General features: G+C 55.8%; 1 protein-coding gene and 1 long non-coding RNA gene across 4 annotated transcripts in view; one reads left to right on the top strand and one right to left on the bottom strand.

Annotated features, from left to right (window-relative positions):
• Positions 1-8,235, bottom strand: part of STEAP3 (STEAP3 metalloreductase) — a 44,599-nt gene extending 36,364 nt beyond the window's left edge. The window contains exons 1-3 of one of the 3 annotated variants that reach the window (XM_038564975.1): positions 3,424-3,584; positions 2,549-2,636; positions 1,578-1,895 (exon numbers count right to left, since the gene is read on the bottom strand). The gene's annotated coding sequence lies outside the window, so the exon portion shown is untranslated. Of the gene's footprint in view, positions 1-1,577; positions 1,896-2,548; positions 2,655-3,423; positions 3,585-8,155 lie in introns of those variants that run through there. The other 2 variants (XM_038564976.1, XM_038564974.1) reach the window with 2 other exon arrangements.
• Positions 8,236-8,418: 183 nt separating this feature from the next.
• Positions 8,419-12,792, top strand: LOC111091151. The gene is made up of 2 exons (XR_005374083.1): positions 8,419-11,990; positions 12,555-12,792. It is a non-coding gene; the product is annotated as an uncharacterized LOC111091151 (long non-coding RNA).
• The last annotated feature ends 1,021 nt before the right edge of the window (positions 12,793-13,813 follow it).

The following is a 13,813-nucleotide window of genomic DNA, read 5'->3' on the forward strand; positions in this document are numbered from 1 at the left end:
GCAGCTGAAGGGAAGTCTCCTAGTTCCCCCTTCCCTCCACATGACTGCCCCTAAAGCCACATCATGTAGAAATTCTGGGCCTCCCCAGGGCTGCGAGGTCCACTCACTCCTACAGGGGCAGCTGAGCAGTCACATCACACCACCGAGCCAGAGCCTGGCACAGGGCACATCTGCAATCATCAGGAGCCAAACGAAGAGCAGTCACTGGGAGGTGTGGCCAGGCTCACACTGTGGAAAGATCCTGACCGTGGACTTGCACGCTCAGGCTTATGATTACTTCCACTTTATGGACAAGAAAACAGGTCCAGTGAGGATTCCCGTAAGGTCCCAAAGTTGGCTCTCACCCTAGTCCCATCCAGGTCCAGCATTCCAGCCGCCTCCAGGGTAGTGAGGGCGGGCAGCTCATTGCTGTGGGTATGAGTAAGAGCCAGTCACCTGGTCTGCATGGGGCTCTGGGGTGGTCTGCTCCCTTCCACCCGGCTCTCTCTCTGCCCTGCTGAGCTGCCCAAACTCAGACTTTCCAGCCTCTCATTCTCAGCTGTTTCTGCAAATCCGGGGCCGCCCTCTATCCTAGATTCCAAACAATGGCAGCACAGGTCCCAGGCCCTCCCTCTCTTTCTCTCCAGGCGAGGTGGTAAGAAGTTTCCACCTGAGTCCAGGCACCCCCTCTGATCCCTCACAGCTGACCTGAGGGGGGACAGGATAGAGGACGCCAGGTTTAAAAGCTGGGTTAGAGCCACACACATCTTAATTGGTGCGTTTCTATTTTCTCTGTGGGCATTTCTTCCTTTCTGATGGACTCTTACAAACATTTTACTGCTATATTTCTTGTAATACTGCCTGGAATCGTTATTTAGACATCATAAAAAAATCATTATATCTTTAAAAGAAAGGCTGAGAATTCCTACAAAAGAGAATACAAAAAGCTCGTGCACACACACACAAACAACACACACAAGCCGGTCCACACACAAGTATACATATGTGCCAGCTTAGTGTGACAGCAAAGAGAGGTTTATCATTATGCCACTTTGCAAAATAGAAGTGAATGAGAATAATTTATAGGACTTTTTACAAACATCTAGATTTTTTAATCATTCTAGAAAAATCCGGTTTGATTACTTATAGCAGCAGTTCTGAGCTAAACCAACCCAGAAATGGTGACCAAGAAGTAAAATTTATAATTCCCAATGGGCTAGCCTTCCACAGACCTGCATCATAAACATTAACATCTTTTTTTTTTAAATACACCAGAACCCACAAAACCATTGCTCTCACTAACCAAAGGCACCGTGTGTGATAAATCCTTAAACCCTTTACTTTGAAAAAGGTTCCTGACTTAATGTACAGATGATAACATTTCCCACTTTCCTTTGGCAAGAGCTCCATCACACTGCGCCCTTTGCTGCCAGTTCCAAATAAGGGGTGCCTGCCCTGAGGCCACAAAGCTCTGGTTCTTTGGACTCCCCGGGATGCTGGGGTGCACACGGAGGCAGGCCTGGGGTTGGAAGCACGGAAGGAGGAAGCCCACACACCACCCATGCCACGGTGGATCTGTGTGCCCTAACCAGACTTACCAATGGCAGGGCTGCTGCGACATCAGGCCAATGCCAGTGTTTGAAGCATGAGGTCCCTTGCCAGCCCCACTGTGATCCCGGCCACTGCTTCTTGCTCGGATCCTCCTCTGATGTGTGGGCAGCCTGACTTTGTCTTTGAAGTCAGGCCTCAAGCTGACCCTCAAAGGCGGGGGACCCGCCGGGCTCAGACAGCTGGGCTGCTGCCCCCTCAGCCTACGCTCCAGCTCCTGGCCACAGGGACCAGCTCCCGGACCGGGAGTGGTGGCTGATGCTCGGTTGCAGAGTGCACTGCGAGAGAGCACTTCTGACTGATACTTCCTGTTTGGGAAGGAAACGTCACTGGTGATAATTAGTGGCTCAGACTCAAGTGTCTCTGCCACAGGAACTGAGGTAGGATAGCCAGCAAAACCCAGGATGCATAAAGTGAGTAAATGTCATCCAGTGCAGGGTGGAGGCTGCCTCCCTGTGTGTGTGTGTGTGGGGGGCGGTATGGGGGGGGTGTTTACTCTTCGGGTTACGAAGCCAAACATAATGGCTGCAGAAAGTGGCAATTTATCAACCGCTCTGGGGGTGATTTACTGCCATCAGTGTGGCTGTCATTGGCTTAGGGATCACTTTCTCAGCATTTTTGTGCCAACAAAGGCTTCATGGTCATCTTTTTTGCTAGTCGGTGCCCATAGTAGGGGAGACAGACAGACAGAAGGACCCACAGGCAGAAGGCAGCACTGTCACACGGGCAAAGCATGGATGGGCATGCGCCTGCCTGCTGCCCATGGCTCTCCTAGTGACCCTGGAGGCAACACAAAGGGAGGCCAGAGGTTTGGAGGTTTTTTTCATCGTTGAAGTTAATTATGCCAAGTCCCGTCTTAGAACAAGTATATTCAACTGCTTTCCACGTGTTTGCACACTGATGGTTTTGGAAAATGGTAGTTTTGAGTAACCCTGTTCATTCTCATAACCAGAATACACACCTCCAGGCTCGGCAGGTTGTTCCAAAGTTGCAAGCAGCAGAACAGAGCCTGTGCTGCGGTCAGACCACAGCATGGTGTCTTGTCTCTTCTGCCAGAGAGAAACCTCCTGTGGGCAAGGGTATTCTCGAATCTCCCGAGTCCAGCAGAGGTGAGCACGCAGACCGACCTCCCCTCCACTCAGCTCCCACTCCCCTCTTTCCATTCCCTGCCACTCCCCACTTGCCAATGCTTATCCCTCTTGACATCCCCCTGGCCAGCCAAATCCCTTCCTCGGGCCCTGAAGACACCTCCCAGCCCCCAGAGCCTCGCAACCATTTCTCCTGGGACCAAGTTCACCTTGGCTGCTGTTTGTCACACCTTGGCAGCACCCCAGCAGTGTGACCTTGCACGGATTCCTGTCCTTCTCTGTGATTCAGCTAAATGGTGAACGTGAAAGCCCCCCCAAACCGCATCATCGGACTGCTTTGGTTCACACATTTCCTGTGCTTTGCTGTGAGCCACCCACTGCATGATGTCCTGGAATCTTCTTCCTCTGCTGCCTGGTGGTACCTTACATTGTCCCTCAGCTTCCCAATGAGACTGCAAGCTCACTGAGGGCAGGGACCTGGTGCCCCCCACCCCTCTGCATCCACAAGGCCCTGCTCATGGTACTCTGCTCACCGTGAGGCCGCAGGTGCCTGTTGGGCCCATGGGGGCTCAGGCAGTGCTCTCAAACGGTAGCGAACACGGGATTATGGGGGAGTTCAGACCCCAGGTTTCCAGGCAGCCAGAGCCCTCCATTCAGTAGCTGGGGTGGGCTCAGCATTCTCTGTCCCTATCAAAGCTTCTGGGCAGTCTCCCATCCCCTTGAAGAAGCTGTACTGTGAGGACCTCACCTTCTGTAAGAATGCAAACCCTCCAGGTGTGAGCTGACAAGAGTACGCCCATGGATCCGAGAGGGGTCCAGGTCGGCTATGATTCCCGGTTTCCTGGGGTTTTCAATGGGCCCTCGGCTGTGCCCTGAGCTCCCCCTCTACCTTCACCACACACAGCCATGCTAGATCAGAACATTCAAGAAGAACTGTAGCAAAGGTTAGAGGAAGACAAACAGGTCCAACAGGCAACACACAACAGAGCATTGTCAGCCCTCCAATCCAGGAACACCGGGAGGGCAGGGCTTTCCTGGACAGAAGTCCCCAACCCCCAACACAATCCTTGGCTGCCCCACCCGGCACAGGCCCTTTCCCTTTCCTTCCAGCTCCAGGCACCACTTTATTTCTGGCCAGCCTGAAGCCATCTGCACGGACCAACCACAAGGGGCTTTGGCCCACCTCTTTTAGCTGCTCGGTCCCACGCCCAGGTCGTGGCTGATTCACTGGACAGTGGTCACTGGCTCCCCCTCCCTGCCCCAGTGTCCCATGCACAGAGCTCGCTGGTCACCCTGCCCCAGCACAGGCCCCTTGGATCCCAAAAAGCCTACCCTGGCGATGTAGCAGGTCACCCTATCTTCACACAGACCCCACCTGTAGGGCCCATGTCACAGCCAACACCCACCCCCCCACCGTGTGTCCTGAATGATTCACCTTTAGCGGGACCCTCAGCACTACTGCTGGGCATGTTGGCACCTCCCGAGCCCACCCTCCTCACAGCCTGACAGCCTTAGGACAAACAGCGGATGTTATAGTAACAGGAAGGGTCACCCAGCACAAAGCCCAGCACATGGGCTTTGGGAGACCTGCTGTCCCCCAGGGCACCGAGATGGCCTGCAAATTCCTTTATGTTTACCTGTGAATGAGTTTATCATCTGGGGCCTGTAGCTTCTCCAGTTTCATCTCCTAATCTGATAGCTCTGGAAGGCTTAAGAATTGTTTGCTTACATCCCACCTGGCTCGCATTAGGCGGAAGTGGGAGGTAGGAAGTTACTGCCTGGTTGCAGGACAATTAGCGCCCACCTGTTGCACTTTCTGCCAAGGGACTGTGGTGAGTTATGAGGACAGGCTGATTGGGAAGAGCTGGTGCCAGTAATTCCCAGGCGACTGCGGTCCACATCTGAGGGGGAGGGAAACCTTCTGCCCTGGGATGAAGTGACAATGCAGGCCACAACCCTGATATCCCTGATATCAGCAGTCATCGATCCCGCCCTGACAGCCCCACGCATGCACACACCTGCCCTGGCTCCCACTAGCTGAGGAACCTGGGCCTCAGTGCTGCTGAATTCCCTTACTTCTCTTCAGAAGTGAGTGGAGGCTGTGGGTTTGCACAAGCTTAAAAATGACAATGGAGGGCAGCCTGGGTGGCTCAGCGGTTTAGCGCAGCCTTCCACCAGGGCGTGATCCTGGAGCTCTGGGATCGAGTCTCATGTCGGGCTCCCTGCATGGATCCTGCTTCTCCCTCTGCCTGGGTCTCTGCCCCTCTCTCTCTCTCTCTCTCTCTCTGTCTTTCTCTCTCTGTGTCTCTCATGAATAAATAAATAAAATAATTTTCAAAAAATGACAATGGACCCTCATCCCACCAGCAGTGGGACTCGGTCTTGAGTACTTGGCGCCTGACTGATGTTCCCTAGATGTTTGTTGAATGAGTAAATGAGGCAGAATTTGGACAAGCGTTTGGAGTTAGTGGTTAGGAGCCTCCAGTTTGGTGGGAAGAATGGATTGAAGCCTCATGTTTACTTGGAAAAGTCCTATGGTTGGGAGAACAATATTATCTACCTCCTAAGGGGGTTGAAGTTTCAGATGTGCTCACAGGCTTAACGTGCTCAGCCCAGGGCCTGGCATGTGGGGAACTAAACGTTCAGGGACGATAACTGTCATATCAGGTGTGATCCATGAGGTGCCTGTGGCATGCCAAGGATGTGAAGGGCTGATGTGCAGAGGTCTGGGTAGGTTAGACAGCTGGTAGGCCCAGCTGCAGAGGACAGAGAGAGAAAAAGAGAATTCTGTAGTCGAATGTTTGAAAACCACATTAGAGTGGCCTATCCCCACCCCTTCATTCCTCTCTCCAAGTCCTATAATTTCCACAGCCCCCTGGATTGGGACTGGGCTGGCAACGTCAGAATATGAGTAGAAAAAGAGGCACACACCCCTCCAGCCCCTAGGAGGGAGGGAAAGAACCAGCTTGATCTTAAGTTTTAATAACTGCTTATAAAGGCAAGCTTCCTTGTTTTAAATTGAGAGGCCCATTCTCAGTCCAGATGCTAGAAAGCAATTTCATGGGGCGCCCATTTGAGGCCCAGCTTGGAATGTCCAGCCAAGGAAGTCGTGGCCACTATACTGGTGGGGAGGGCAGGAAGGGGTAGATCCAGCCTCAGGGAGCCTGGACATCACTGCATAACCTGCTTCCCTGGCCTGTCCCAACATGCCTGAAAATCACTCCGGCCCCTGAGGTGTTTTTTGCAGACTGGCCAGGGAATAAAGCAGGAGCACAGACTTTTCTCCCAGTCTGGAAGGCACTGGCCAGGACAACAAGCAGGGAGCCTCGAGGCCTGGGCCCATGGCCAGCTCTGCAACAGAGAAGAGGGCAGTGGAAGCCACTCCCTGGGCCTTAGCTACCTACCTTCTCTAGGGAACTGAGGAGCTTGGACTAGAAGAGCAATGAACCTAGAAGGTCCCCAGCTGATTAATGTTCAAATCCTGGGGGAAGAGAGAGGGCTCTGATATTTAATTTATTGCACTCTTAAAACTCAGCACTTCACACAGCTAATTCCCCAGGCAGGCATTACTGTCACTGTTTGATAGAGATATCAGGTGCAGCGTCCTTAGCAAGGTTTTACAGATGAAGAAGCAAGTGCGAGAGTTGAGGACTTGGTCAAGGTCACATGGTAAAAGCTGAGATTCCACTTGGTTGCATCTGACTGCAAAGCCGGGGGCTCTCACCTACAGTCAGGCAGCTCCATTGCTCGGGTATGCGGCTTTGCACTAGAGTCCCTAACTCTCACTTTTTACTATCTGGAGCCCTGCCCAATACTCTGATGAGCGCAAGGAGGGAAGGGCCATGGGGCAAGGACAGGAGACATGAGCTGGAGAGTAATTTACCTGTTTGGCATCTCTAGGCTGGAGGGGGCACACCTGTGGTCCCAGAGTGACCACAGGTCCTGGGGAACTCAGCAGGCTTGGGACCAGCTGTCTGACCCTCTAGTGAACAGGTGGCCTGGGCTGAACTCCCTGATAGTGAACAGGTGGCCTGGGCTGAGCTCCCTGTGGGCTCTGAGGCCAGCGTCACCCCATGCCGACTCCAGGCCTTCCTCTTAGGTTGCCTGGCGGAGGCCACCTGCCCATCATTCAAGGCCTCCTTCAGGAAACCTTTTGTACCCAGTGGTGCCCCCTGCCCTACTAAGGTAGGTCATTTCTCCATCAGACCATGATCAAACACCTGCTCCAAGCTGCCCCTCCCACCCCTCCCCCCATCCCCGTATGCCAGGATGGACAGACACAGGCTTAGTCCTCCAGCCCTCCTGGCTGGGTGTTGGGCGGGGGTTCACGCAGACTCAGATTCAGTCAGCCACGGGTAGGCTTTAAAGGCATCTCTACTTTTAACAAGCCATGCAGGTGACTGAAGGGGCACACCCACGTGAGACCCTTTGGTCCTGTGGATATCCTGGCCCCCAACACTGCATTCTCTAGGCTGCCACCTCTGAGAACATGTCCTTTCTGTCCCATCAGCTGGCTCCTCTGGGCTCCCGAGTCGGATAAATCTGGATACAAATCCCTATTTCTGCAACTTGCTACTTGTGTATCTTTGCCAACTACCCATGCTTTCTGAGGCTCAGTTTCCCCATCTGTCACGAGATGACAGCCGTTCCTTCCTGCCCTGAGGGTTAACCAGGGCAGTGTGTGCAAAGCAAGCTGCCTGGCACAGATAAGTGCACAATAAATGTCTGCTATTAATTATATCATCACGGCGCTCTGATGGACAGAAATACTTCCCTGGGGCTACTTCCAGAGCCCCACTTCTAGAGCCTGTTTCAGACGCGGCCCTGGACACCTGGGAGGCCTTTGGGTGACCTCCGTCAGGGCTCCAGCAGGACGGGCCCGCATTTCCTCCCCGGTTGTGGCCCCTTGGCCCCCGGAGGACATTAGTACCTTCCCCTTCCTCCACCCAGAGCGCCCAAAGTTCCAACCGCACCCCTGTGGGCGGCCTGCCCCAGAGTTCGGGGAAAACGGTCAAGAGGGTTAAGGCAACAGCTCGGCGGGCAGTGGCAGTGGCAGTGGCAGTGGCAGTGGCAGTGGCAGTGGCGGGCAGGGGTCGGCCCGGCCTCCTGCGCTCAAGGTCGGCGCCCCCGGCCCGGCCCGGCCCGCCCGGCGGGGGCTGCGAGGCTCGGGGAGGCCTGACCGGCAGGTCCCGCCCCCGCCCGCCCCGCCCCGCGCGGCCCCGGGCCCGGCCTCCCCTCGGCGCACGCGGCCGGCGTCCCCGGGGCAGGCGGGCGCGGGGTCGGGGGGCCGGGGAGCCGGGGGCCGGGGAGCCGGGGGAGCGGGGAGCCGGGGGCCGGGGAGCCGGGGGTGCCGGGGGGAGCCGGGGGCCGGGGGAGCCGGGAGCACGTGGCTCGGCCCCCGCGGTCCGGGCGGCTGCGGCCGCGGGGCGCGGGGTCCGGGCGGGGCGCGGCGGGCGGCGGCCGGGTTGGGGGTCACTCACCGAGGCGGCCCGCAGCTCGGAGCCGCGGCGGCGGCAGGTCCGCGCTGGAGGCGGTCGCAGGGCCGCAGGCCCCTCCTCCCGCCGCGCCCCGCCCCGCCCCGCCCGCGGGGACCGCCCTGCGGGCACGTGGCCGCCCGCCCGCACCCCCCGCCCCCGCGCAATCGGGGAGCCGCAGCGCCCCCCGCCCACGCTCCGAGCGCGCCCGCCCACGTCCCGACCGGTGTCGGCTCCTCCCCGCCCCGCCCCGCCCCGCCGCGCCCCGCCCCAGCGTGCGGGCTCCGGGGCCGCCACCGAGCCGGGACGAGGGCGTGCAGGCCGGTGACTTCCTTCATCCGAGGGACACCCCAGATCCGCTGCCATTTTATGACCGAGGCTAAGTGGCGGCGACACGTGCACAGGTGGTAAGAGGCCAAGCTGTCAGGCTGAAAACGGCTTCTTTCTTTTCCTGCCGCGGAAGTGGGGGCGACACGAGGCAGCATCCAGGCAGTGTGGTCCTGGTCCTCTGCTGTCCCTTGTCCACGCACAGGGAGGACCTTTGGTCCCTGCCCAGAGCCTCAGGTTCCAAGGCCTGGAAGCTGGTGGGGAGCCCTTGGGAGGAACTGCTGAGGACGTTGGAGGTCGCCTTCCTGTGTAGGCCTCCTAGGCCCCCAGACACTACCCTGCCCCCGGGAAAGGTGGCCCCCAACACTGACTGCTGCCCCCCACCCCCATGTGGATGGCATCACAGCACAGCAGTGAGGTGGCTCTAAGGTGAGCATGTTTGGGGTGTCTCTCTAGAGGGGTGTATGCCCATCTGAAGCCCTTTCTCACATGCAGCCTCACAACAGGTGCTGAGTTATTCCCCTCCCTTTACAGGTGAGGAGGTAGGGGCTCTGGTTAGGTGAGGTGCTGTTGGTGTTAAGGTCCCTCATCTTCTGGGAGACTGACTGGGGGTTCCCAGACCCTTGGGACTCCATCTAGAAAATGCCCTGGGGGGCATATTCCAGCAGCCCTCGATAAAGAGCTTCAGATTACCCCAGGGAGCCTAACTGGGCAGGGGAGATAAGCCCTAGGGAGGTTTATCTGAGCCCTGAGGCCAGACTCAGGGGACTGGGCCCTACTAAATGGACCCCAAAGAGCACAACAGCGGGGTGGGATTGCTGCTGTGAAGGGCCTCTTCTCCCCACTCCCCCTGCCCCCCACCAGGGGATCCACCCATGAGCACCTGTGCTTGCTCACCTCCATAGGTTTCCTCCTGCCTAGAATACCCTCTGTCCCCAGCTCTCCACTGCCTGTCCCCAAGGCCCAGATCCTCTTCTGCCTCCTTTAGCTCCACCCTGCCCCACGGGCAACACCCTCTCTGAGTTCCCATGGCAGTTCTCATGGGTCCTTTTTCCATTCCATGCTCAGGGAATACCACACAACGTTCTGGGTGCCAAGGAGCAAGGGGCCCAATGCCTGGTCCCTGTCCTTGGATGGTGGGTTGCTGCTGCAGTGGGTTATAAACTGTAGGAAGACAGAACCAGTTCCTAGCTCCCTTTGGCGCCCCCCACCGACTCTCTCACACACGCGTGTGCGCGCACACACACACACACACACACACTAGGTGCTCTTTGAATGTCTCTGGCTGATGGTGATCTCTGAGCTTCCTTCCTGCCATGCCAGCAAGCAGCACAAGGAGCCTGAGCTTGAAAAATGGAGGCACTCAGAGATCTTGTGGCATTCTTGGAAGGACCCTTGGATGCATCCAGCAGCCTTCCATAGAGACCTGGAGGGCCTCTCTGTGGGGCTCCCCATGAACTGAAGAGAGATGAAGGCTGACCTGACCAAAGACTATAGTGGGAAGAATATTCTAAAGGGAGCATGAACTTCTGCAAGAGAACATCGGAGCCCTCATGGGGACAGGGAAGTAGGCAGGTGAATGCCCTGCTGAAGTCCAAGAGGCCCACCGGCTCTGTTGGCCTCGGTGGCTTGCTGGTCTGTCTCCCCCTGGATTGGGAGTGCCTTGAGTGGAAGCTTATCTGGCAAGGGGTCTCGTGGGGGTGAGGGCTCAAAAAATGTCTCCTGAATACTCTGGGGGCCAAACTTTTGGAAGCAGATGGGCCCCGTCCTGATCTAGGGGAGAGGATGATGTGTTGACATTGGCTCAGTGCCTTCTCTTTGCCAGCCTCGTGTCTGATCAGGCCAAGGGCAGAGCAGTGAGAACCATCCTTTAAGAGATTTGGCAGATCGTGTTACTTCTCTGCTCAGCATGCCACCCCACCGCCATTCTCCCCTGGTGGCCTCCTCTCTTCCCCTCAAAGAGATTAGGCGGGGTCCTCAGGCCAGCTGGCCGGCCGTCCTTGCTGTTCCCTCTGCCTGGACCCTGGGCATCCCTGTGGCCCTCCCAGCCTCCCTCAGGTACTTGCTGAATACCATCATCTCTGTGAGACCCACCCCATCATCCCTCATCCCTCATCCATGCACCATGTCCTATTTCTTTTCTGTTTTTTTAGAAGTGTTTCTCTCCTAACATGCCGTAAACCCACTTTCCTGTTTATTGCATATTAACTGTCCGCTCCCACAGAAATGTGAGCCCCCCTGTGGCAAGGACTGTCCCCCTTGGCCTAGGTCTGTCTCATTCATTGCTGTATTCTCAGTGCCTAGAGCAGTGTCTGGCACACAGTTGAGTGAACGCACTCTCATTCTTACCCTTCATCACCAACTTCAGCCTCTCCGGGAAGCTTCCCCCATGGCTCTTGACCATCTCTGCTATCCTTGCCTGCCCCAGAGCTGGCGTGGTGCTGGGACAGAGGATGTGCCTGGTGCATGCACTGCTGGATGTCTGGGCCTAGGGTTGCCAAATATTCTCTTTATGGAGCCGCTGGTGTCAGCCTCCTGAGATTGCCCCTTTTTCTGGAGACAAGGCTAGCCCTTTGGCGAAGAAGACAAGAGTATCCAGGAAGAAAATATAGGTTCATCTCCTCCTTGGGCCAGAGAGGAGAGGAACCGTTGTGCACTCTCAGTTTCTTGGATTGATCCGACATTTATAGGCTAGGACAGAACACATCCATTTCCAGAATAAACACCCTCATTGACTATGAGGAGATGGCCACGAGAAGCCATGTGCCCATGCACTCTGACAGCTGGGAGCCAGGCCGCCTGGATCTAGTGCTGCTGAGGCCCTGGAGGGTGCACCGGTAACGAGGCTGCAGTCCCGCAGGTGATCCTGGTGCGGCAAATGGAGGAGTTTCCCTGCCACTGTGGTGACCTCGTGGGTAAAAGCCTGTCGGAACCACCCAGAGCTGAGGTGGCAGCGGACTGTGGGAATGGTCTGTGGGGACGAGCCACCGAGTGGGGAGGCAGGCTGGCAAAAGTGTGATTGGGGCCTGGGATTGGAGTTGCAAACTCTGTCTCCACTTGGCACCTTATTTTGAACCAGTGTTGTATGATGTGATAAGGTTTGGCTAAGCGGGCACTGGGCCCCCTGCACCCCAGAGCTCGGTACTCTGGCATAAGGCTGCCCTTCTTTCAGTCCTCTGTTGAAACTCTGAGGAATCTCTGGGTGGCTCAGCGGTTTAGCACCTGCCTTCGGCTCAGGGCGTAATCCTGGAGTCTAGGGCTCCAGTCCCACATCGGGCTCCCTGCATGGAGCCTGCTTCGCCCTCTGCCTGCACCTCTGCCTGTGTGTGTGTATCTCATGAATAAATAAATAAAATCTTAAAAAAAAAAAGAGAGAGAGAGAAAGAAAAGAAACATGAGCTCTCCCAAGAGGAAGAACTCTCTGAGCTCATTGGAATGAACTGTGGATCCACAGGAGATTTAACCGTGACCAGCACAACAGTGCGGAGAAGGTTCTAAAGGCAAGTGCTAAAAGGTGGGTGTGGATAAGGGACTGGGGATGGGGTGGGCAGGAGCAACCATTCCCCTAAGGGAGCTCACTAGCACATAGCAGGTACTTAACTCTGTGTAAGATCCGGTGTCTCGGCTTGTGACTAGACCACCGGTGGCCAATGAGAATGTAGGAAGCTGGCCCAGTACCTCCAGGGAGCATTTAATGAGCCCAGAAGCAGGTCTTCCCTGTAGGTCCATGGTAGCATCACATCGTCTTTAAGTTGGGGGAGTTTGCAAAGGCACACAACTAGAGAAGTCTGGGTTTCAGGACCTTGCTCCAACTGTGGTGCATGTGATGGCCTCAGGGGGTGGTTTAGGATTGCAGTCTCTCCTGCCCCAGCCAGCCTTAATGAATCAGAAGTGCATGTTAACAAGAATCCACAAGAAATAATGTGCACATTCTAGTTCGAGAAGCACTGGTCTGAGGTCCAAATGAAACCAGCAACTCCTTGAGCACCTGGGCCACGGCTGATGATCAGAAGTCTGTACAGGACTACACTCACCCTACTGGGGTGGCATTTTAACACTCTACCCTTTGCTTTCTCAGAGGTTCTTATGAGCCAAACAGCCTGACTCGATCTGCATCTGAATTTTTATGAATAGGAAGTCACTGTCCTTCACGACACTCCATGCCTGTTCTACAGAGCTCTGAGAAGAAAAATGTTAGTGTGCTTACTCCTTTGCAGGAACTAACCTTATTTCTCTTCTTACCGTGGTGACTCGGATACTCAGACCCATATTCATGACTATATTATCCTCCCTGAATATATTTAAGTTCTACTTTATTTCCCTCCAGTCCGTGATCTTATGTGTGTCAGGTTTACAATTAGCGTTGTCGCTCAACTTTTCACTATAAGCTATCTTAAGTTGCTTTTGGAAAAAGCCAATTGTGTAAGCAAACTAAATAGGAAACATCGGTGTGCGACAGTGGCCAATCCTCTCTTCCCCCTCGGCGGCCATCGCCCTTTCATGGCAAGAGCAGGGTCGTGGCATATCCTCTGCTGGAATTTTAAGAAGACCGAGGGGTAGGGAGAAGGACATGCCCTTGCACTCCAGCAGGCATTGTGGAGGAAGGGAAATCCAACCAGCTAGGGGTAACCAGGGGGGAAATCATGATGGGGTGCTCACACCCTGCCCCTCCCAGCTTCCCCTATGTCTATCTGCATGTCTCACCTGATCCGGTGTGCAAGGTATTATCCTTCATGCCGGGGGACTCTCCGCAGGCTGGGGTGGAGGGATCCTGCTCACCAGAGGCCTCCGCTGCCATCTCAGCATGCGCTGCTCCTTCTGCTGGGTCCCCAGGCGGGTGGTCTGTGCCCAGCTCACTTGGTGCAGGGTGTGGGCGGAGGAGACAGTCAGCTGAGGCGGCCCCGGGACAGAGGAGTCACAGTTCCGCAGGGCAGAGGTGGGGTCACTGACCTCAGGCACGTCTACAAACAGGCTGGTCAGCAGCTGAGATAAGCCCTGCCGGCCCCCCCCCCCCCCCCCCCCATGTGTTTCAACCTGCTTGGTTCTGTTCCGGGAGCCTTGGCTCTCAGGGAAGGGTCGGGGAAGGGAAGTGACATTTGTTAAGGTCCCACCTTGAGGCCAGCACTGTGCCACATTTAAATCAGCCCCCTGGGACGCCTGGGGGGCTCAGTGGTTGAGCATCTGCCTTCAGGTCAGGGCCTGATCCTGGAGACCCGGGATGGAGTCCCGCATCGGGCTCCCTGCGAGGAGTCTGTTTCCTCCTCTGCCTGTGTCTCTGCCTCTCTCTGTGGGTCTCATGAATAAATAAATAAAACCTTTAAAAAAATTAAAAAATAA

The sequence above is a fragment of the Canis lupus genome, chromosome 19, assembly GCF_011100685.1.
Source record: "Canis lupus familiaris isolate Mischka breed German Shepherd chromosome 19, alternate assembly UU_Cfam_GSD_1.0, whole genome shotgun sequence".
Lineage (NCBI taxonomy): Eukaryota > Metazoa > Chordata > Mammalia > Carnivora > Canidae > Canis > Canis lupus.